The 25416-nt window shown below is 37.8% G+C and overlaps 1 pseudogene; it reads left to right on the top strand.

Moving 5' to 3' along the window:
- The window catches only part of LOC110663303 (THO complex subunit 2-like), a 37348-nt pseudogene extending 13811 nt beyond the window's left edge, over positions 1–23537 (top strand).
- Positions 23538–25416: the final 1879 nt, after the last annotated feature.

Genomic DNA, 25416 nt, shown 5'->3' with positions numbered 1-25416 from the left:
CTGGATTCCTTGTATGAGGCCCTAATTTCACCCATGGTGAGGAGCGGGAGCTTGACAAGCTGGACGACGGAGGATATCCACGTACTCAATTTGAGTAAAGTACCTCTGGTTATCTACACTTGATCATTTTGTCCATGGTGACAAGTGTAATACTGTAAATGGACCTTTTCTTATGGCATTAATATTAATGAATTGATAGCGCATTCTAAATCCAATACTCTCTTTCCTTTTTAATTCCATCCTTATAACATGTTCTATTCTTTATTCATTCAGGACCATTCATCAATTAACACCTAATAATCCAATAGACTCGAAATTCCTGGTTAATTTTGAAATCCCCATAAGCGCCATTACTTCAAGTAATTACAGGAAGACCTTACAGAAGAAAGCAATGAAAAGATGAACCCTCCTCGTGCCTTGTGAAGGCGAAGCGCACAATAAACTTAGGCACGGAAGAAGTAAAGGGAACTTAAGGTAGTGGAGTGAGGAATTGGGAGATATGATCGATGCAGCAGGAATTTCTCGGCGTGTTCTCTTGGAGCTATGATGACATGGTCGGTTTGGACCCTCGGATAATGCGCACAAAATTCCCTTGATCCGGGGACAATCCGGTAAAACAAAAGTTAAGGAGAATGAATCGACACCTTTGCTTAAGGTTGGGACGAAGTCAAAGCGATATGGCGGGTTCTTAGAAGTGGTCAAATATCCCCAATGGGTGGCTAACGTCGTCCGGTGATGAAGAAAAGGCGGGAGAGTCGGGGTGTGCGTTGACTCAGGGATCTTAATAAAGCTAGTTTGAAAGACGATTTCCCTCTCCCCACATTGATGTGCTAGTTGACAATGCCGCGGGTTTGGGCGGATGTTCGTGTATTGATGGGGCATCGGTACAATCAGATCCCAATGGGCGAGGAAGACAAGGATAAAGCGCTTTTATCACCCAATGGGGGTGATACGCTGCTCGGGTCATGCCATTCGGGTTGAAGAATGCGGGGCTACTTACCGGTAGCGCAATGGTCACATTATTCCACGATATGATGCATAAAGAAGTGGAGGTGTATGTGGATGATATGATCATCAAATCCGGGAGAGGAGAGCCACGTTCGGTGATAAGGAGGGTGTTTGAAAGGCTCGGAAATATCGGTTGAAGTGAACCTGCTAAGTGCATATTCGGAGCTAGATCGGAAAAAGCTGTTGGGATTCATAGTAGCGAAAGGGATAGAAGTGGATCCGGACAAAGTTCGAGCTATTCAAGACATGCCGTCCCCAAAAAGCGAAAGGGAGGTGCGCGATTTTAGGAAAGGTGAACTACATTTCGAGGTTTATTTCTAATCTCACTTTGCCAAAGCGAGCCTATTTTGATTACTCGGAAGAACAACCCTACCCAATGGGATTCGGATTGTCAAAAGGCCTTGAAACAATCAGCGATTTGTCAAATCCACGATATTGGTCACTTTGTGGCGGCGGGCCTTTGATCCATGCACAGCGGTCCAACGAATTCTATGGGGTGTGTTTTGGGACAACATGATGATACCGGCCGAAAAGAGAGGGCCATTTATTACCTGAGCAAGAAGCTCAATGAGTGTGAGTCAAGGTACTCTTTCTTAGAAAAGACTTGCTGCGCGTTAGCCTGGACGGCAGATCGCCTTAAGCACTACATGTTGAATCACAAGACATGGCTTATCTCCAGGATGGATCCTATCAGATACATATTTGAAAGCCCATTCGTGCCGGGAAGGATAGCCAAGTGGCAGGTTATACTCTCCCAATACGACATAGTCTACATGACCCGAAAAGCGGTGAAAGGTAGCGTGATTGCTGACCTCTAGCGAGAAAACCCTATCGAGATTATGAAGCTCACGAATTTGAGTTCCACGATGAACATATTAATGAGGTAGGCGCAAAGAAGACAAGCCAACCGATGTATGGGAAATGTATTTTGATGGAAGCGATCAATTTATCGGAAATGGAATCCGAGAAGTACTAGTATCCACAGACGGAAAACATTTCCGATAGTTGCTAAATTGGGGTTTATTTGTACCAACAATGTCGCAGAGTATGAAGCTTGTGTAATGGGTCTACATGCCGCTATAGAGATGAAAATCAGAAAGTTGGAGGTGTACGGAGACTCGGCTCTGATAATCTATCAAGTCAAGGGAGAATGGCAAACTAAGGATCCCAAGTTGATCCCATATCGAAGTACTTCTGGAGTTGATCAAGAAATTGAAGAAATCTCTTTCACTCACACAGTAGAGACAAGAATCAATTTCTTGATGCCTTAGCTACTCTAGTGTTATGGCTCAAATCGAAGAAGAGCGGGACGTTTGAGACGTTGAAGATTAAGGTAAGGGATGAGCGACCTATTGCTTCATGATTGAAGAAGAGCGACGGAAAGCCTTGGTATCATGACATCACAGTCTACTGTAGAACCAGAGAATTCCCTTCAGGGGCAAGCAAAAATGAAAAGAAGATGATTCGGAGGTTAGCATTAGGGTACTTTCCCAGTGGAGAAACCCTATACAAAAGAAGCTCCAACGGCGAATTACTGAGATGCGTAGATGCAAAAGAAGCAAAGAGAATCCTCTTTGAAACTCATGAGGGAAATTGTGCCACTCACGCCAATGGTCACATGATGGCGAAGCAAATCATGCGGCGTGGGTATTTTGGACCACAATGGAAAAGGATTGCATCGAGTATTTCGGAAGTGCCACAAGTGTCGATTCTGTGAGATCAGATAAACGTGCCACCTCACAAGCTGTTCAATCTCGTCTCACCGTGGCCTTTTGCAATGTGGGGCATAGATGTGATTGGTCCCATCAATCCCAAGGCATCCAATGGGCACAGATTCATCCTTGTAGCCATCGACTATTTCTCCAAGTGGGTCGAGGCGACATCCTATGCTCACAGCACGCGAACACGTTTCTCAAATTCTTCAAAAACAATATCATCTGTAGGCATGGTCTCACAAATGAAATTGTCGCTTGATAATGCCAAGAACTTGAATGGTCAGAAGATTCGGGAATTATGTGACCAATACAAAATCCGACACCTCAATTCCTCCCCATACCGTCCCAGGATGAATGGAGCGGTGGAAGGCGCAAACAAAAACCTCAAGAGAATAATCCAGGAAAATGACGGTCACATATAGGGATTGGCATGATATGCTTCCTTACGCTCTTCACGCATCTGGGACTTAGTAAGAACCTCGGCCAGGGCAACTCCATACTCACCGGTCTACGGGATGGAAATTTGTATTGCCCATTGAAGTTGAAATTCCGTCCTAAGGATTACGAAGGAATCGGGGTTGATAGTCGAGAATGGATCGATCAAGGTTGGATCGGCTAAACTTCTTTGGATGAGAAGAGGTTAACGCGACATGTCACGGACAATTATACGAGAGAAGAATGGCTAGGGCATTTGATAAAAATGCGCTGCGTGAATTCCAACCGGAGACCTAGTCTTGAAGAAAGTCTTCTTTGAACCAAAAGCGACCCCGGGGCAAGTGGTCACCAACCTATGAGGACCCTATGTGGTTAAAAGACATTTTCGGAGGAGCCTTGATCTTGACCCACATAGGCGGTGAAGAATTCGAGACCGATCAATGCCGAAACCTTTGTCAAGAGATACTATGCATAAAAAGGGAAAGGGTGAAAACCGAAAGGGCATCCAAAAAAAAAAAAAAAAAAAAAAAAAAAAACCTTCTCGGGGTGAAAACCCAAAAGGGCGTCCCAAGAACCAAAGTGGAGAAATAAGGAAGAGGGTATGAAACCGCGAATAGAGAAGAGACCGTTAAGGCATGAGACTCCGGAGAACTCGAAATAATGGCAGTTAAAAGACTTCAAAACTAACCATAAGGAATATGTGAGATCTATCTTTGTACCTTTTCCTCTCCTTTGAAAGTCTATTCTTTCTAATAAAGTTATACTTCATTCCTTCTGTTGTTATTTTCCCCATGCGATCCTTTCTCTTTGTTTAATGCGCTATTAATTAGTTAAAATTTTTGCCATAAGATTTGAATTCGAAAATTGATAACCTCACGTACTTTATTATGAGATTTGCAGGAAATAGCCTTCAAAAAAAAAAAAAAAAAAAAAAAAAAAAAAAAAAAAAAACTTCTAGAGGTGAAAACCCGAAAGGGCGCTTCTGGTCGAATGGACGAAGAGAAAGTGAAAACCTGCAAGGGCGCTCTCCGTAGAGTAAGAAGAAAGTCGGGAATGAAAAAGGGGCATCCGAAAGAATGAGATCATAGATCAGGTCTTGCAACTCCTCCTCCATTAATCATCCGCCTTCGTTATCTTGTTAAGTACACTTCTTCAGGGAAAGAACTTCATGTGTCAGGGTTAGACTCGCCTTGTAAGTTGATTTTAATTTCCTGCAATTTAAATTTCTGTGATCAACCTCTGGTTCCTTGATCCAAGTTGATTTTAATTTCCTGCAATTTAAATTTCTGTTATCCAAGTTGATTTTAATTTCCTGCAATTCCACCATCAACCTCTGGTTCCTTGATCTAAGTTGATTTTAATTTCCTGCAATTTAAATTTCTGCCATCAACCTTTGGATCCTTGATCCAAGTTGATTTTAATTTCCTGCAATTTAAATTTCTGTGATCAACCTCTGGTTCCTTGATCCAAGTTGATTTTAATTTCCTGCAATTCCACCATCAACCTCTGGTTCCTTGATCTAAGTTGATTTTAATTTCCTGCAATTTAAATTTCTGCTATCAACCTCTGGTTCCTTGATCTAAGTTGATTTTAATTCCCTGCAATTTAAATTTCTGCTATCAACCTCTGGTTCCTTGATCCAAGTTGATTTTAATTTCCTGCAATTTAAATTTCTGTGATCAACCTCTGGATCCTTGATCCAAGTTGATTTTAATTTCCTGCAATTCCACCATCAACCTCTGGATCCTTGATCCAAGTTGATTTTAATGTCATGCAACTTACATTCCTGTTATCAACCTCTGGTTTCTAGATCCAAGTTGATTTTAATTTTCTAGGTCATTAACTTAGGTGTGCTTTAGTTCCCTAATTTCAAATACCTAATCGTCCAAAATATGAGTCGGAATCTTTACATAATTCCTATACGGAAATTTTTCCTTTACTTGAAATTATGTAAAGAGGGGCAATGTCGACACCATATTTTGGCGATCCTAGAATCAATAAAAATTCTTTTTTTGAGCGGCTAATCACGTTTCAGTCCCTCTTTGATAGGCGGTCACATTTCCGATCTCTCCTCACAGAGAATTGAATCAATGCTAAGTCCTCACATTCATTAAAGCCTCGCCGATCTCTCAAAATCATTTTACCGACCTCTCAAACCCGATGTCGGATTCGGACTGTCAAGAATATTCGATCTCTGTTGATAAATGAAATGAAGCGGCACTAGATCTTTTCCTACAGTTTTATTGCCGACCTCCTTTACGAAAGTTTAAGAGCTAAAGTTTTGGTTCGATTCCGATCTTAAGTGTTCGAGTTAAATTTTCAGTCAAGTTACGTTCATCATTTCTCCCCTACCAATCTCATGTTTAAAGTGCTTTCCGATCTCTCATACTTAGATTAATAATCACATTTAGTTTTTATTTTCTTTGTGCTCATACAATCAAATACTCGGACAAATAATGGTTTAAAATTTTCCGATCACAATCATTCATTGAACAAAAGGCATTCCATTTCATGTCATAATTTGTACAAGTTATTGATCCCCCAGCCTGATCTACATTTGGATCACTCCCTCTCTCCCTCTCACCCTCGGCTTCATCCTCACTGTCTTCATCATTGTCCTCAGGAGCCACATCGGCCATCCAAGAAAAGTCTTCTTAGGTAACGCTCTGGAGTGCGGCCAAGAGATCCTTGTGAGCCTTCACATAGGCCTCGGCTATTCCGTCACCATCTCCTCATCCCTCTCCTTAAGCTCCTTGTCTTTCTCCTTAAGCTCCTTATCCTTCGCCTCAAGTTCCTCTATAAGTTGAGCGACACTGGCTAACCGTTGGCGTGAAGCACTGGACTTCCTTAAGAGCACGGTCCCTCTCATCCAAAGCACGATTACATTCGCCAACCGGTCTTCATGGAGCTTTGCGTCCCTCGACTTGAGATATATAATCCGGCGGATGAGAGTTGGGATCGGAGGAATCCACCTCGATTCTTCTTCGATCTCCTTACCCGGTATTGAATCCTTTCGGATCATGGTGCAGTTCACGGACACTCCACGTTTAAGCTCATGGTCCGAGTCAATATGTCGTCGAGACCATGCAGGATAACTGTCCGATCCTCGGAAGAAGATGGTAGACCCGGGACTTTGGCGAAATCGAGTTCTCCTTGACGATCAGATTATTCCTCAAGCGATCGATCGTACTTGGCGCCCAGAAGAGGTCCTCCGAAGCTTGAGTAGGCCCCCTTCCTGCTTGGAACAAGCTGCAAGAGTCGGAGGCTGCTCCTCCGATCTAGGAGGAGATCGGGTAGCTTCGGTGGTCGGCGGACCGAAGGTTGGGAGGATCACTTTGTATCTCCCGGGTTCGTGGCCAGGCGTTTGGAGTCGTTCGAACGCTTTATCTCTTTATCTTCAGGAGATCTCTCTCTCCTTCTTCCGTTTCCTTGAACCCTCACCACCGCCATACTGCACAAAGAAAAGGTTAGTGAGATCGCTAAGGTCACGAGATCGAGGTATAGAAAATACCGATGCCGAGGTTAGAGAGCGGAAGTTCGCGGTCTTGGCGATGGCGGTGAGCAGTCCAATGGTGCGGCTCGGCGATCACGCATCAAACAAGAATACTTTTTAGTGGCAGCCTCACTCTTCAAATCCATCACTATTAGGCTTTCATCTTGGCTCGGGGTGATGTGATTCGAAGCAAAGGTCCACAGTACCACCAGTGCGGGGAAGTCCTCAAAATGGCTCGGATCTTTGCTCCTCACAATGAAGAAGCGATTCTTCCAATTCTTAAGAGACGAGGCGGTCGGAAAAGAGCCCGCAATTAGGCCGCTGAAAGAACCGATGGTCATCGTCCTTTCGGTGAGTTAGCCGGTGCAGCTTGGCGAACACTTTAGCCGTGGTCTGATTCCCTTAGCTCGGCATAGACCTCGGAAAGCTACCAAGATCCGCCACGAGTTGGGGTGAATTTGAACAATGGATGCTCGGTGAAGTTTTAGGACTTCCTTATAGAAATCGTCTAGAGGAACCTCGGCCGGCCTTTAACTTGTTCCTCATATACCATAACCTGCCGTTCTCTTCAAAGAAGTGATCGACACGAAGGTCGCCATGGCACTTGATTAGCTCGAGCGAATCGGGACAAATATTGTATTCTTAAACAAGCATTGCGAGCGGATTCTCGAAGAACCGATGGAAGCTCGTCTATGGGAAGGGTCTCTCTCCTTGAAGAAGGGCGCGCGCTTAATGGTACGACCGCCCCGACTGGAGCGAGGACCCTAAGGGGTCCAGGTTGCGCTGGCAGCGCCTCTTCTTCATCAGACGATGACCAAGAGAACTCAATGGAAGGAGGGCTCGCCGCTCTCTGACCTTCGGCACCGCTCATTTTCAAAAGAAACAAAGAACTTAAACAAAAAAGAAGATCAAAGTCCTTACCAGAGTCTAATCGGCGTCGGAGAAACTGAAGAAAATGAGAGAACTTCGAAGCTATGAGCAGGAGACTGAAAATGGAATGAGAAAAAAACTGGCTAACCCTCCCCTATTTATACTAGTCCGAGCATTTAATGCTCGCGAGGTTCTAGGCGGCGCATCGATTGGTGAGACTCGACAGCTGTTCTGACACTTCTCTCAAATATCCGAATGTTCAGAGATCGGTTAATTGGAGATCGGCATAATAAGTTAAATATTTTGAATAAAGGATCAGTTAAGTGTCATTCAGGTAAAGAACCAGATCGGATAAACACAGTAGAGATCGGAAAATAATCAATGCAAAAATAAGACGATAACCGACAAAATAAAGTCTTTATTCTCAAAAAATCGGATTACATCATTTGGGCAATCTCTAGGGATCGGATTACAATAAAGGTCTAGCTACATCATGTGGCCGATCTCTAGAGATCTGATTACATTGAAAAATTACATCATTTGGACGATCTCTAGAGACCGGTGAAAAATCCTATCTGAAGAGGCTGATCTAAGGATCAGTTTATAACTTATCCCAAGGATACTCCCAGGAGATCCATGGATCAGTTTATAACTAATTCCAAGGATACTCCCAGGTGATCTAAGGATCAGTTTATAACTGATCCCAAGGATATTGCCGACCGGAAGCTTAATCCATTGTCGAACACCCAATGTGGATCGAATCATTCGGAACACTCACTGTGATGAGAATCCTAATGAACTCCTTTGAGCAACTCGAGATCGGTACAACCGAAGCCCGCAATACGGATCGGTCAAATCCAGTTCTCTCACCATCGTCAATTAGGACCATCCAATCACCGGGATCGTAAATTTTCAGTCGAGGAATAGGGAATTCCATCGGAAGAGGATCAAAACCACAGTTGTAGCCGGAACTTTCCCCGGAACAGCTAGAACCAAGAAACAAGGAGAAAGAGAGAAAAATCGAATGAAGGAAATGCCACTATCAACAGGGGTATATATAGGGGAAAATGGGCATTTAATGCTGAGCGGAAAACGAAGCGGACGCTTCGAAAATCGAGATGTAATTAATGCTTGGACCGAATCCAGACTGATCAAGGGATAAAAGAGATCGGGAGATAGGAGATCAGCATGAGAGATCGGAATAGGAGCTAGGGGAGGGATCGGAAGACAAAAAGAATAAGACAAATCCCAATAACCGTCGTCAGAATCAGAGCCGAGGTAGTTAAAGCGTTGCGAGCGAGATCTCCACCGCACGCCTAAGAATCGCCTTAATCTTGCCAGTGCCGAGGTATGTCATGGCAGTCTGTACATCCCAATCTCCAGCGTTGTTCTCTCTTGTAATGATGAATCCGGATTCCTTGGATGAAAAGAGAAGATGACAATACGGCGTTTTTCACTCACCCTCAGATCGTTCCGGACAAGAGGATTCAAGACCGTCGGATTAAAAGAGGAAAAGGACAAATACTTTGAGAAGCGATCTCAGCCATTCGTTTTGATTCTCTTTAATTCCTGAACATCCGATCATGTACTTCAAAATCCTGACCCTCCATCTCCCTCAAAATGAATCCTGACCCTTCATGGGGAGCACCCGATTCCTATAAATACCTGCATGAAAAACTGTTCAGGGGACGAAAAAAAAAACGGACAAAAATATAGGCAAGAGGCTGCTATTATCGTGGAGGAACTCTGAAACTTCATTCAGTTTGTTACTCTGCTGTTTTGTAGTGATTAAAAAGACTTTTGAAACTAGTTTTCAGGAGTGTTTTCTTGAAAAAGATTTTGAATATTGGAACTCTACATTTCCAGTTTGTTCATTATCTGGTCATACTCTCATCATCTCTGCTTTCCTTTCCTCTGTTCAAGCTCAACTTCCTTTCACCTGGTTCTTACCCGATTACCTTTTAGCTAAAGCATCTCTCGGTTTCACGACAGACATCAACTCTCAGGCTGGTCAATCCGCCATCACTGTTTATCACTTCACAGTTATTTCAATATATTTGGCTCCTCACAGGTAAGAGTTCACACTACTGTTTACGTTTGTTTCCTGCACTTCCTTTGTTCTTCATACATCTGCAACTTTCTTCAAGGGTATTTTGTACAAGAGAACCCAAGAGAAAATATTGTTATAAGAGTTCATGTTACTGTTTTATTAAGCGTCTACGTTTATTTCCCGCACTCTCCTTGTTCTTCTTACATCTAGACCATTTCTGCACAAGCAATCCCAAAGAAAGTCACTCTCAAATCATTTTTTAGTGATCAGTTCATTTTATTGATCTCCGTCATTTCTGAAAACCAGTTTTCTAACTCTTTGTAGTATGTAAATGGTTGGGTAAACGTAGGTAGCTGCAACTTAGAGGTCTCCTTTAAAAAGAGAACCTGAATAACCGTCAGGAAGATAACCGAACTATTAGGCCGACGTAAACAACAATTCGACAAAGATGTCATGAAATGGAATAAGACCAAAGTAAACAAAACAGAGTGGATCGGTCATTAATAAATATTGGTAAAATGACTACATGAAAAGGTCAGTGAATCAAGTCTAGTGTTCCCCGTTCGGCCACAGGATATCCATAAACCTTATCCCCGGCATTTTTGAAGGTCAGAATTCTTAGTTTTAGGTTCTTAAGACCCGTAGTTGTGGTTAAATTGTTGAAGGTCGGAAAAGTCTTTGTCCGAGTCTCATCAAAATAGAAGGGGTCGGAAGAGTCCTTATCCTATCCTTGCCTAAAAGTTTTAAGTCAACTCTTAAAAGAGATCGGAGGAGGGTTCTTATCCGGTCTCCCTTCAAAATTTTGATAAACATTAAGTAGGGATCGGAAGAGAGTTCTTATCCGGTCTCAACTCAAAACATTAACGAATAACTCTAAAGGAGATCGGAGGAGGGTTCTTATCCGGTCTCCTCCCAAAATTTTAATAAATAACTTAAAAGAGATCGGAGGAGGATTCTTATCCGGTCTCCCTTCAAAATTTTAATAAACATTAAATAGGGATCGGAGGAGAGTTCTTATCCGGTCTCAACCTCAAAATTTTAATGAACAACTTAAAAAAAGATCGGAGGAGAGTTCTTATCCGATTCTCACACCCGTTCACTAAGGTTGTCTCATTTACTTATGTATCTGGGTGATCCAAATTTAGTGAAAAATCAAACATTCCTTCTACCAAAAGGATTAACATTGCCGCCTAAGCTCTTCTAACTAATTTGTAAAGGACGCAGAATTAAATCTACTTACCCTTATTAAGGGACGAGGTGGGGTGCCTAACACCTTCCCCACCCGTTTACGGACCCCGAACTTAGAATCTCTGTTTTGAAGTGGTTTCATTTTTAATTTAACTTCTCAAATGGTTTTCTTTAGTTTCCCTCAAAACTAAGGTGGCGACTCCTCACTCTTTCCCACTTCGGTGAGTGATCGTCCGGGCAACCGCAAAATCCCATTGCGACACATATTATTAGATGACGTTCTTTAAGGAGAAAACCTCTTTACTCCTCACTTTTTCCTATATCTTTAAGAAGTGTGAAGCTTGGTGGCTTGGATGGCAGTACTTTTTGTTTTTATAGTATTTTTATTATTTCAGTGTCAACATGACATTTTTGTTCATGTAGTCTTTCTATATCCGTATATCAAACATGCATCTTTGTAGAAAATGTGTATGAAGTGTGAACAGCTTGTTCAATGGTGAATAATTGGAATAAGATTTTATGTAGCTACTCCTTTATTTTATTTTTGATTCACCGATGATTTTTTCCTTTTGAATATTGATTTGTGGTTATTGTTTAAAATTGAGCCCCTCTTCATTCTTTGTAGGCAAAGTGGCTGGTGGAATCTATGTTGGTCCCATTGAGGCTTTTCCAAGAGCATTGTGAGGTGAGTACTCAGTTGTTTGAGAGAATTTTACTATTGGGGTTCTGGTCATACTTGCTTGACCTCTTGATCTTTATATGCTTGATGCTTTGCCATTATGCTGAATGAAAGGGCAAAGAAAGAATGTTTACAATGAACCTTTCTCACTTTGTAAGAGGAATTTCTTTGGGAGGCTGAAATGATAAAGATAAAAGGCTTAGGATTTGAAAGGCAAGGAGGTACTTTGATTTCAGATTTATAACTAATGTTAACTTTTGAGTGTCATTCTTACTGGATTCTTGTGCTGATTTCAAAAGTTTGAAAAATCCCTCTTGTGGTCTTTATTTAATTGATACCCCTATTTATCTCTGATGTCCTACTAAGATTCACAGTGTGGGGGTGATATGGATTGTAATATGATATTACCATGTTTGGTTTACATAGTAATATAAAATTACCCAGAATATCACATCACAGTCCAACTTCCATGAAACCTTCATTCTCCCCAAAAGGAATGAGCATGGAGTTTAATGAGTGTAATCTCAAATATATGGATGCTTAGCAATTGAATATCGTGGTAGGGCAAACACTCCCTTATATTATATTTTATGGGCAAAAAATATAATTTCAAGAAGAATAATCACTAATGTTCATGTGTAATGCAATTTTTCCCCTATTGAAGTGTAATATCTCCCAAAATTGTGCTGTCAAAATCTAACTGGATTCCTGTGTGACCTTTGACAAAAAGAAAGTGAATATAGAAAAGTTCATGATATTAGAAGAATGTGTATTTTTTTTCCATAATAATCAAAAGCAATGCAAATATTGCTTTAAAAAACATTTGACCACTTTGTACTTAAGGTTATAATAGTAATCTTTCTTTAATACCTTTGTGATTCAAACGATGCATCCCTAATAAAATTTTATTTTCAACCAAAAAATTGTTAATAAATCATTCATAGGAATCTTATAGCTATGCTTCACATTGCTAGGACACCAAAAAGTAAGTTGGAATTTGTGAATTAAATGCCTCCTAAGTATGGCATATTGGTCTGTTGATAGAATGAGAAATGCATGAATTTTAGAATAAATCACTAGATGAAGTAACACTACCTCTATAGATTGAGCCCCACATTCTTGAAGGTTTTGAGTCTTTTGCCAGCGTCTCTAGCTAACTATGATTATGGGCTTCAGGTTTTTATTTGAAGTCTTTGTAAAGCACTCCAAAGCTAGTTAATAGTGAGTGGTGATAGTGTGTCACTGAGGAAATATGAGTTTTGAGATATGGATGATGGAATCTTGTATCAAGTTCCTGAGTGATTAAACTTTGTTATGGTTAGTACCTTGATATTGTTTCATGTTCAGCTTGTGGTGGTAAAGCTGTCTCTTCTAATGAATGTTGTACTGTTACAATTGTAATTTGATGAAGTTAATATTTATGGTGATTCTTGTAGCTCAATGTAAATTGAGTGCATAGTCTTTAGAAAGAGAGCCTGGTTCTACAAGTGAGTGCTGGAGTTGTTCATTATATTAAGGAGGAGCTGATGTAACAAGATCACCTCTTTTTTTTTTTTTTGAGCTTGATGATACGCACAGTGATGCATATGGCTTACTATCAAATTGGATTAAAATCCAATCCCTTCATGCAATTGATACACTTTGATGTTGGTTTCAGGTTCGTGTAAACACTCGTCTTCTTTATCAGTAAACAAAATTTAACCTTCTCCGAGAAGAAAGTAAGGGTTATGCCAAACTGGTATGATAATTTTTTCTATTTGAAAATTTTCCTAGTTACTTATAATAGATTTATTTTAATATGTGTATGGCCGTGTGCTTATCTTTTTAACATCAGAATTTGTTTTCTTGCTGGAGATTATTGAATTTTCTCTTTTCCCATATAAAAATTGGGTGCTTTTGAGGCAGAAGCTATTGGGTGCTTTTGAGGCAGAAGCTTACTTTTCTTCACATTTTTAGCCATAGATCTAATATTATAAAGCAACAACAATTAAGCCTTAATTCCAAATTAGTTGGGGCTGGCTTTATACCTAATATTATAATGTAAAATAAAAGCATTGTTAACTAAAGGCTTTGTTTCTTACTTGTAGCAGCCTATCTTTGACTGTACATCTAGAAAATAAGAACACAATAGTTTTGAGAAATTTGGCCAAGTTTTTTAATTCCTTTAGTTTCCAAAAACCTGAGTAGGATTGTATCTGAAAGGATTCCTATATTATGGTCTAAACTTTTCCTCACTATCTTGTCTAATTATTATGGAGATCTCTGATCAGAAATCTCTCTCTTCCTACCCCCTTTCTCTCATCTCTTTTGTATATTTTCATAGACATATGCTTGCTTTAAATGTATCTTTTTGGTGTCTGAATTAGTAATTAGATTTTTTTTTCTCTAACTGAATTAGTTATTAGATTGCCGACTATTACTGTTATGGTGCAAGGCTTTTTATTTAATTTATTATTATTATTATTATTATTATTATTATTATTATTATTATTATTATTATTATTATTATTATTATTATTATTATTATCTTGGAAGTAACATGTTGCAACATGCTAAATATCACTGCTTTTCATTTTTAATATTGTGCTGCAATTGTGAACTCTATTATTGCATTTTTCCAAAAATGTTATATAGTTTACAAGGCATTTATGGTTCTGAAACTTTCTTTATTAAGATTCTTATGTAATTTTATTTTGAACAGCACATTGACGTGACAGAACATTGTAATAGATGTTTTCATTGGCCATTAATAAAACGTAAAATTGCATGTAACCAACAGAATTTAGTTTTTCTGCAGGTTACCCTTTTATGTTGAGGTTATGAAGATACAACTGAAAATGCATCAACAACAACAATAGGCATCATTGAGGTTTTGAGTTGAGCTTCATTTTTTGCCCAGCATGTCTTCTACCTTATTCCTTTCACTCTCTCTTCTGATTAATGCAACCTCTGTAGTCATTAATTGGGCATTTTGATCTCGATCCCAACCGTGTTTTTGATATCGTAAGTTGTCTTTTTATTCTTTTATAATAATAATAATAATTATTATTATTATATTATTATTATTATTATTATTATTATTTACAGTTTTAGAGCTTTGATTATCCATGGTTAATTCCCGGTTCTCATTGTTCTAACAATCAGGTTTTAGAATTTTTTGAACTTCAGCCTGACAACACTATCTTTTTGGCGTTGATTCCTATCTTTCCCAAGGTGTGCTAAATTATAGTTAAGGACATTGGCATCTATATTTGGTTTATATTCAAATTATAACAAACCATTCGTTTGCTAACACTTGTATTTTATTTTCAGTATCATGCATCACAAAATCAGAGAATTGAAGTAAATAGTCCTGTACCATTTGGGCTCTATAAGCTTACTGCTTTGTTGGTGAAGGAGGAATTCATTGATCTTGATAGCATGTGAGTGGTCTTCTCAAGCTATTTTGTCTTGTTGCATAGTGATTATTTTTATTGCTTAGATTTACATGCTTCAATTTCTTTTATATTTTTTCCATTTGAGGTTTCAGGAACTTTTAGTTGTTAGCAATTCTTTAACTGAGCTGATAGCTTCATGATGTGAACATACAGTTTAGGCCGGATTGAAGGTGTGAAATTCTTAGTTTGCTGTGGTTGTGAATTAAGAACTCATATGTATGTTATCTGTTTTAACTGATCGCACTGCACTTTGAAATTAGAATTCAGTTTCATATGGTGACAAAATATTCTATTATTGCATTGTAATATGAAGATTTGCAACGTTAACTTGATTGACATGGTGTTATATTGGCTTGTATTGATATTGATGCTATCTTATTGTTTTAATTAAAGGGACTTCTGTAGTTACTAATATTATCTGTTCTAGACAAAATGTGCCATATGTGTTCATGAATGCTACCATCTAATATTAATTTGAAATATTTATATGGCTATTACTTGCCAATAGGTGTTGGCAATGGTGTTATTGTGACCCTATTACCCTGTTCTTACATTTAAAATGGTGAAAGTATCAAAGAAGTCAAGGACAGTTTGAATATGAAAAAAGTGATAACCAATAATTTAAAATCTTAAAGGCTGAAACTGCATCCGTGAGTATAGAGAGAGTCTTTACTAAAAGCTGCTCCTACCTTTTTTTAACAAGTTATATTGATAAAAGAATAATTTGTTGATGGAAGACTAAGAAGTGCTAGGTACAGATACGAGAATGAAGTATCCTTTTCCGAATAAAATATCGATAAATAGATGAAAAGAAAAGGTCAACATTGTAAAGCTCTACAAATCTAGTTAGGTAAGAATAACTTACTGAAAACTGTAACGCCCTCACTTTAGCTGGTCTGTACATTCTACTGTTTCAGTGACTGATATCTGTTCAGATAGCTAGAATGTCTAGAACTATATTTAAACTAAAGTAAGGAGTCATAAATAATTCAAATAATGATAAGAAAAAGTAAGGAAAAAATTTAAGTAATGAAATGCACTAAGGTTAAATGAGCCATAGCCTCAGCGATGGGTGACCTAACGGGAAGCTACTGTACAGACAGCTATCAATCCTAAACCTGTGGGGAACCTTGTGAAATAATTTCTGGGACTCAAGAGAAAGATTATTGAGGGTTCGATGATAATAAATTGTTAAGAAAATACTAGAAAAATTAAATCAATTGGTACAGACGATTTTAGCTCAATAAGCCAAACGGAGGATATTTTGGTCATTTCGCCTTCAGAGATGAATTTTGACCAACTTGTCCAATTAAGTAAGTGAATTATATGACATAAAATATGAATAAATATTACTAAAAATTAAATTAAAAATGAGTAGAAAAGAAAGAAAAGGGAAATGAAAGAAAAAGCTTAATTTTGACATTATGCTTGAGTAAGCATGACGCAATTAAAATCTCCCAACCAATCTTATTTAGACACACACTTATTTAAAAAGACATAAAAATTGACCAAAGAATTCAGATCTTCTTCTTCACCTTCAGCTGACCGAAACCCTCTCCCTTGCATCTCCACCATTTTTGTTCAACAAAAGCTCCATTTCCCTCTCCATTTTACCATAAAACCCCTTGGACTTTTTATAAAAATTTCTCCTTGCACCTTGAATAATTCCTAGGCAGCAAAAAGAAAGAGAAAAAGTGAAGATTTGAAACTCTTGCAAATCTCTCAAGTGAGGTTAGTGCCCTTTAATCTTTTCTCTTTATGAACTCCTTATTAAGAGCATGAAATTGAGGGAAAATTAGTAGAATTTAAACAAGATTTTGCATGTTAGGGCACCATGTATTTTCGGCAGCCTTGAGGGAGTAATGAGTCTTTTAGTTTTGATTGGATTTAAATGTGCTTAATGATTATAATTAATAAGTTGATATGAAATTGAAGTTGAATTTATGAGTTATGTATGAAATTGGCAAATTGGGAATTAGGGTTTGAGCAAAACTTAGGGTTTTGCTCAATTGATGGTGAATTACAGTGTTAATGGTCAATTAGTGACCAATTGAGGTGCATTGACCTTAATTTAGAATGAGCTGTGACATTAAATTAAGAATTGGTATGCTACCCTTAATGTGCCAGAATTACTGGACTTAAGTCCAGTGTGGTTAGCTATAATAGTTTGATTTGTGTAACTTCAATTGGTACAAGGCTAATTGGAGGTGAAACTAGACACATAATGGCATATTTTTTATGAAGAAACCCTGCCCAGAAAACTAACCTAAGTTGAACTAAATTCTACCTCAATCCGGGTAACCAATAGGTTGGCCCTAGAAAATGACCAAATGAACAGTTGGCCATAACTCAGTGTAGAAAGATTCAAATGACCTGATTTTTATGGCCCTGGAAAGCTTAGATAATTTGGAACAACTTATATGAAGGACACAAACTCAATTTCTGGCCTTAACCAAATGAAATTGCTAGCTAAAATTAGGTCACAAAAATTGCTAGAACCAATTCCTGCCCAGAAATTATGGGCAATAGCTAATCCGGCCTTTTATGGTAAAAAGGTTATAACTTAAGCTACAAAACTCCAAATGGAGTGATTCAAAAAAGAAATTAAACTAAACACATAAAGGAACAACTTTCATAAAGAAAGTTTAGCCAAATTTTTACTGTAGCTTGGTCCAATGGAATAGTAAATATGGACCATGAAATCTGGAAATTTGAAATCACACTCATTGGGCTATGAATTGAGTTTGGGAACTAATGCCAACAAGTATAAAGTTCAAAATGTGGTATCTTGGTGGAATTAGAATTAACAAATCTATTATGTATTAGAAAGTCAACATTTGTATAGGAATAGTCAAGTGAATAGTAACTACCAAACCACAAATACAAGTAATTAAAAAAAATTAACTGTATAAAATGCTATAGTATGCCTAGAATGATTGGTTTGGATAGGTTGGCATGCCAATAGAGTTCTGATAGCAGTACTGCATATGGCATTATGCCATTCTGTGACTTATGGCTCTTGTGGCCATTTGGTGATATTATTGCCTTTGGCCAATTCTGATACTCTTAAGATATTTGGCTTTGTGCCTGATAATTACTATGGCTTATTACCCATTCTGTTGCACACCTGGAGACACTTTGTGATCGATGGTGTAATGGGCCGAGGTACTTGGTACCAGTGCCAGTTTACCCGTTTATCCAGCCCAGTCAAATAAGTTTTAATAAATTGTAACCAGATAATTAACATAAAAAGTACCAAATTAATAATATTACTAATAATTACCAAAAACTTAGTCTGTATAAATATCAACATACATTCTGCAGAGTTATTTTATTTTAGTTTATTTTTATTTTATATTGGCATCACTAAGCAGTATTGCTTAGCGCGTCGCTATTTGCAACGCGTAGGTACTAGAGACACGGAGCGAGAACCCAGCAGACCTCAGACTGGGTGAGACTACTGATCTGCATTGAGTCCAGAGTCACCTCTAGTACAGTGCATCCTTGGTAGGACTCTTAGGCAATTTTTGGATTTTGTATTTTGCATTTTGTAATAGATATTAGTTTTTGTTTTGTAACTTACAAACTCATGTAATTATATGTTGATGTAAATATTTGTAAATTTTGTTAATTAATAAAAATTTGAGAATTTCTCCATGAGATTGAGTTTAAGTATAATATGGATGAAATTATGAACTTGTGTTGAAATGTTGAAATTTTTGAGAAATATTGAGATTGTGTTGATATAAATGGAGTTTGAGAATGTGATGATTATATTGGAAGTGTTTTTAATAGGTACCGAAGAACTGTTTTCTCAATTTTTAGCCGATACTCTGCCGGATTTTCTGTAAAATTTTTGAAAATTCAAAAAATTAATCAATATTTCAATAAATAACATAAATATTATGAGTTTCACCCAAAAGCTTTTTAATCAATAAATTAACAATTGTAAATTGAAATAAGATAAAATATGATACTCCGGCACTCTGTGTGATATGCCCTGCTCGGCTTCACTGTAGATGGGTGAGGGTTGTCATAAAAACTCTTAAAGCAGAACTCCACTCTATGCATTGACCTAATAGCTACCAATGGTGATTGCTAATACTGGAATAACATAAGAGGAGCTGGCACTCTTGTACTGTGAAAGGAGAATAATAGTTTAGGGTTTAAAGTGTAGATAGAAATTTTGAGGGTATTTTTGGTCAATAAAGTTATGCTTATTATGGTCTGTGTGGACTGCTAAGTGGCTGTAGTAATAGCTTCACCCTTAAGAATTATATATGCATAGTTATTCACTTGATCGGTTGATACCCCCCACCCCAAAATTTTCTCTCCGCTTTTATTTATCCTGATAAAAAGTTCATATTTGTGGTAGATAGGCTCATCTACTTCCTGGGGATGATGAGGCTTTTGAGCATTATAAGGTATTTTCATCCAAGCAACTGGACTAGGTATATTCTTATAATGGTATAATTGCTATAATTATTTGTTGCCCTTGATAGAGTTCAGTTTGTTTATATTTATAAGGTATATTTTTCTTTATTTTTAGTGGTTATATTAAGTGATTTTTCTGTCTAATTTCTATATTATTCTTATATATTTTGATTATATGGGTTTTCCTATTCCATTTCGCAACCCAACAAGATTGGAAAAATAAATCGCTACTCTTGGAAAGGACCTCATGGATGATGATAAACAAGGAGACATGACAATCGAGCTTTTGTTGCTTTTGACATGGAAATCGAGGTCATTGGAAAGGTCCTCGGATCTTGAAAGCGATCAAACTTTGGGCTTGCTCATGAGCTTTCTTTTAGTAGATATTTTTTGGAATGGCTAAGAAAATCTCTTTTGCTTTTGCTTGTGGTTTATGATCATTATGCAGTATGCACATAATTTCTTTTTGCTTCTCCATAGTTATACTTTATCAGCTTTGCGCATTTGAATTGGATCAATTTTAGTCATTAGCTATGAAGGTTCTAATTAAATATTAATAACCACTTGTCTTATTTCTTTTGTCATCATTTGGCTTCAATTTTTAGAAGATTTGTTCAATCACTTTGATACCTAAATACAACAAGGATGGTAGAAAGGAATTTATATCACATGTTACTTATTTAACTTGTTCTTTTCAGGTTGCTCATTCATTGTAATTTTGAGTCTTTATTTAATTTTTGTTGAAGTTTCATGTGGTTCTGTAAAGCTATATATGCTTTCACTCAATTCAATTGCTATTCATGCATCATTAGAGGACCTTTTTGTAAGTTTGAAAATGCTAAGAAGTTAATTTATTGACTGACGGTGATTGATTTATAAATAAATAATGCATGATAAATGTTTTGTTTGTCATTAATGGTTCTTGGGAATTTTGCCCTTTTTCACCTAAGGACTGCTAGAATGATTCATTGTGTTTTGTTTTTTTTCATTATTCCTTGTGTAATGGTTTCTGTTGGGAATATACAAGTGTGGAATTCTCACATCGGAAAAAGATGAGATGAATGAGAGACATATAAGTGGGAATGACCCATAGACTCATTGCCTTAAGATTTTGGGTTGGATGTGGTGTCAAGCCCGTAAGTGTATTCTTTCATAAGATCCATCAATAAGGACTCTCCCCAGGTGCTTTGGGCTCCTCAGATCTCTAACAAGTGGTATCAGAGCCTTGGTTTGGCAAGGAATGAGTATGAAAACGATGGTCAGTGATTCTCATTATGCTCTGACATGTGGATGAAAGAGTCAAATGACTCCTGGTAGGCCCAATGGAGCAGGAAGGCACTCTTCTGGTAGACTCCCCAGATCTCTAACAATTTCCTTTGTTATTTACTTATAATTTGTTTACGGATATAGGCCTTTAGTCTATACATATATGTTTTATGAATGTTATGTTTATCATGCATAGTTGTACCCTTTACCCCAAAGGAATGATTGAATATTCTATCATTGCTTGCTTTTTTTTAAAAAAAAAATTTACATTTAAATATTTTTCCTCATGCCGAACTTTATAGCCCTATTTAATTGAGATTGATAGTTCATCTATGTGTTATTGTGCTCTATATGACATCTCTTTTCCCAGGTATCATGCTCACATACCATTTGATCATCTCTCTTCACCAAATCCAGTGGCACATGTTCAAATATGCGATGCATTTTCTAGGTAAATTGAATGCACACCAAGATTGGCGTGTCGACCTTAGAAAGGATTTTTTGGACTAGAATTCTTTTTAACCCATTATCAGCACCACTAGATGTGTGCATTAGCTTTTTTGATAACTCTGTCTTGCTTATGTTCGGGCTTGTTGAAAAGTTAGTCTCAGCAGCATATGATATCATTCGTCAAATGCATCTCCAAAATTTTGGGTGTTCTTCAGGGGCTAGCAGTGATTCTAAGGACACAATTGGTTCTCTTGGCCATAGGTCATTCGTTGATCTTACCAAAGAGCCTTTTCAGATGCTTGCAACTATTGGACCTTATCTTTACCGTGATATAATATTGCTGCAGAAGGTATATATTTTCTTATATTCATTAAAATCTTTGCTATGAATGGTCAAATGTTTAGTCAGCTGCTTCCTCAGCTACTGCAACTAGAACATCAAGATCAGTGGAGAATCAAAAGCAAATGGAAGAATCAGCAAATAGAATACCAGATGAAAGCACAGGCAGAGCTGCCTCAAAGAACTCTACAGAATCTGAGGTATTTTATTTTATGAAACGTGTTATTTGTTATGTATGGATGTGCTTCATAATTGTTATTGGTTTCTCTGTGTTTAGGTGAAATCACTTGCCATTAGATTGGCCTGTATAGAAAATAAGAGCCATCTGATTTTAAGTTATTCACCGTTGATTACTGCAACAGAGGAATCATCATGGTTTAACATGTGGTGAAGGGTGCCTACTTAAATTACCTGTTTATTTCTGTCATTTATCAATTTGTTAATTTTCTGTGTCTTAACTATCATGTTTACATTGTCTTCCAAAAAAAAGAAAAAACTATCATGTTTACATTCTTAACTAGTAGACATGCTTATAAATACACACCAATCTTTTGTCTCTCCCCATTGTGTCACCAGCTTTCGCACGGGATCCTGCACATCATTGAGCTGCCAACTCAATAAACATCCAAAGAAAATGAATTGGGGACTAAAATAAAAAGGAAATGGGACTCACCACCAATTGTTATGCTGGTGCCATTGGATCACTTAAAATTACCAGTCTGTGTTATCAAAGATGGGTCCATGGTTTAAATTTTGTTGGATCTTTTCTTGGTGAAGTAGCATTAATGGTGTAATGCATACTATGTCCAGCCTATCAGTTAGTAGAAAGAATATTTAAGGGGTGTAATCAATATCAGACCTTAGTCCTAATTTCTCAACTTACGAAGTTTTGCACTTCTGTTAATCATTGTAGATAGGAGGAGGTAAGGATGCCGTAATTGGCTAGAAAAACAGAAATTGATCAATTATCATATAGTTATTAGGTGGCTTTAGCTGCATGAATCATTTATCTGTTTATTTTTGTAAATTCTTTTATTGAAGGGTTAGACTTACCCTTGATCTACAATCTAACTCTATTTGTTTAAAATGTGGAAGGATTTATTATGTTCTATTTTTTGTTAATATTGTTATTATAATTATATTCTTTATTTGTTGGGCAGGTGAAAGCTTCAGGAAAATAGTCAATACCTGCTGGATCAATTAAAACACCTAAACAAGATCTTGCAAAAGAAGACTCCAAATCTGGAAAAGCAGTCGGCAGAACTCCTAGCACTTCGTCCGGTGACAAAGATATCCCTTCTCATTTGTTAGAAGGAAGGCAAGGAAATGTTACTAATGTTTCTTCTGCAATCACATCTAATGGTAATGCAGTTTCCACACAGCAAGAGGCTTGACATCATCTGCAAGAACCTCTGATGGTCATGGTGGTAGATAATGGAGCTGCCAAATCTGTGGTAAAAGATGAACTTACTAAAGGTGGTGCTATTCAAAAGCAGCCTCCTAGACTTGTTCACGCTCCCAGGCATGCTAGTTCTCTTGTGACAACAAAGTCTAGTGATAAGCTGAAAGGAGAACAAGTCCTGCAGAAGATCCTGACAGATTAAGCAAACGCTGGAAAGGTGATAGTGAATTGAGAGATTTAGAGGGTGAAGTTCGCTTCTCTAATAGGGAGAGGTCCATGGATGCTCGATTAGTGAATCTTGACAAGACAGGAACTGATGAACAAAGTATGCATAGAAGCATATATAAAGTTATGGATAGATTAAAAGATAAAGGCAATGAGAGATATGACAGGGAATATAGTGAAAGATCAGAGCATCCTGATAAGTCTCGTAGAGATGATATTTTATTGGAAAGATCAACAGACGGGTCAATGGAAAGATATGGAAGAGAGCATTCAGTAGAGAGAGGGCAGGAGAGAGGTGCTGATAGGAATTTTGACTAGCCCTCTGACAAAGCTAAAGATGAACGAAATAAGGATGACCGAAGCAAGCTGCGATATGGGGATACATCCATGGTAAAATCTCATGATGACGATCGATTTTATGGGCAAAACTTGCCACCTCCACCACCCTTGACTCCTCATGTGGTTCCCCAATCTGTTAATTCTGGTAAACGAGATGAAGACGCTGATATCCCACCTGCAGCTCATCTATTTTGTTATCCCACCTGATCAAGATAAGATAGCCCCATGTCAATTGGAATAATTTATGGTGTATCTAACGTCTAAACTGTGCTTGGAATAAAGTTACCCGAATAGATTATTATTATTATTATTATTATTATTATTATTATTATTATTATTATGAACTACACTATGAGGTAGCTCCCCCTCATTCCCATTTAGGGATTCCAACCTTAGATGGCTGAGGGATTCCAACCTTAAATGGCCTTAATGTGAGAGGATGCGATGGGTCAAACCTTTCTGTTTCTGGCGGAAAGAGCTCAGGTTCTTAAGGCTTTCCAAAGACATCATAAATATCATCAATGACTGAGGTCATAGCAATCACTTTGGTTAGAATCCTTATGGCCAGAAAATATTCAGGCTCAAAGTACACCCCCAAAATCCAGAAGTAAGCATTCTACGACTCTGTCTTTTGCAAAAGGAAGCTTGTTTGCAAAGTCTAATTCTTTCCACCACCTAATCAATATAATCAGTATACAGAACTCAGCTCATTTTCAATGTCAAGTGCATAAGCTAATAATTAAAAAGAGAAATATAAACCTTGCATTTTAGCATAGTGCTTACTCTGCAATACCGCTCAATTCCTTTTGATGTTGTTTTGCAATGAGTTGAAGTCCAGCTTAGCAAAAGATAGCAGAACTTTATTACATGAGGCTTTTTCTTCGTAGATAGATAAGTGATGCCTTGCATCTAGTCTGGTTATGCCCTTGCGAATAGGCTGCATTAAAGCATGAGTAATTTGCGCCGCGAGAGGCGAACTTCGGGTAACCATGGACTCAAGGTGAGCAGTAGTGAAAGCTAGTGCTTCGTCTAAAATGTCTTCTCCGTGCACCCTGAGATGCGTAGCTTCATACATGCTTAGCATTCCTCTGTGGTCATTGACAAGGGAATCCTTGAGGTTCCCTTGGCTGTCCTTGAACTTGTTGAAAACATCTGCACTTGTAAATTCACAATCAATGAACATCCATTTTTTTTTATATGCAATATCAAAAATTTCTTAACATAGCCTAAATTAAGAAAAAGAAAGTAAGTGAAGGAAAAGAGAAGAGGACAAACCACACGACATGTTATAGCCCTGTTTTCTAACTGGCCGAAACTTGAGAGCAATTGTATATAGGTCATTATTAGCATCATCAGATTCGAAGCTCATTTCTTTTAGAATTTCGTCAATTTCACTTTCAAAATGGTAAGAGATGTCTAGAGAACAGTTAAGAGGATGAACTGTTATAGAGGTAGTTAAGAGGACTCACTTAGACAAGAACAGCTGTAACTACTTCAGTTAGAATAACTGAAGCTAGCTGAAGCTGTGTAAATAAGTAGAAAGAACACTTGAAATGATAACTGAAGTTCTCATCTCTCTAATTCTTTCTTCTCTCTATCTCTGCTATTATCTCTCTCTAACTTCTCTATTTCTTTTCTTCCTCATTATTTTCTTTCCCAATTACCTATAACTGCCATATTAGGGATTCAAAACCTAACAAAGGGAAAGGCAAGAAGGAAACAAACAATAATCTAATCTTACTTTGTCAACAAACAATAATCTAATCTGACTTTGTCAGCTATCTTCTTATTTCCTCTTCATGCTCTCATGCTTCCACTTAGCTTCATGTTTCCTCTTCATGCTCCCATGCTTCTCTCCCTGCACAACCATTATCAAATTCCAACAGAAGCCAAACAAAAATACCACAGAAATGAAAAAGCACTGAAGGATGCAACAGAGGAAATTTCCTCCTATAAGCTAAAACCAAAATGATCCCATCAGAAAAGAATTACAGTAAGGTTAAGCCATTTCAGCACAGTAACAAGTTGGATGGTTCTAAACAATCAAAGATGTATCATTTATAGTAACAAAAACACAAAATTAAAA

This window comes from Hevea brasiliensis, chromosome 15 (genome assembly GCF_030052815.1).
Source record: "Hevea brasiliensis isolate MT/VB/25A 57/8 chromosome 15, ASM3005281v1, whole genome shotgun sequence".
NCBI lineage: Eukaryota > Viridiplantae > Streptophyta > Magnoliopsida > Malpighiales > Euphorbiaceae > Hevea > Hevea brasiliensis.
The sequence above is the reverse complement of the archived record's forward strand: the minus strand, read 5'-3'. Positions and strand labels throughout refer to the sequence as shown.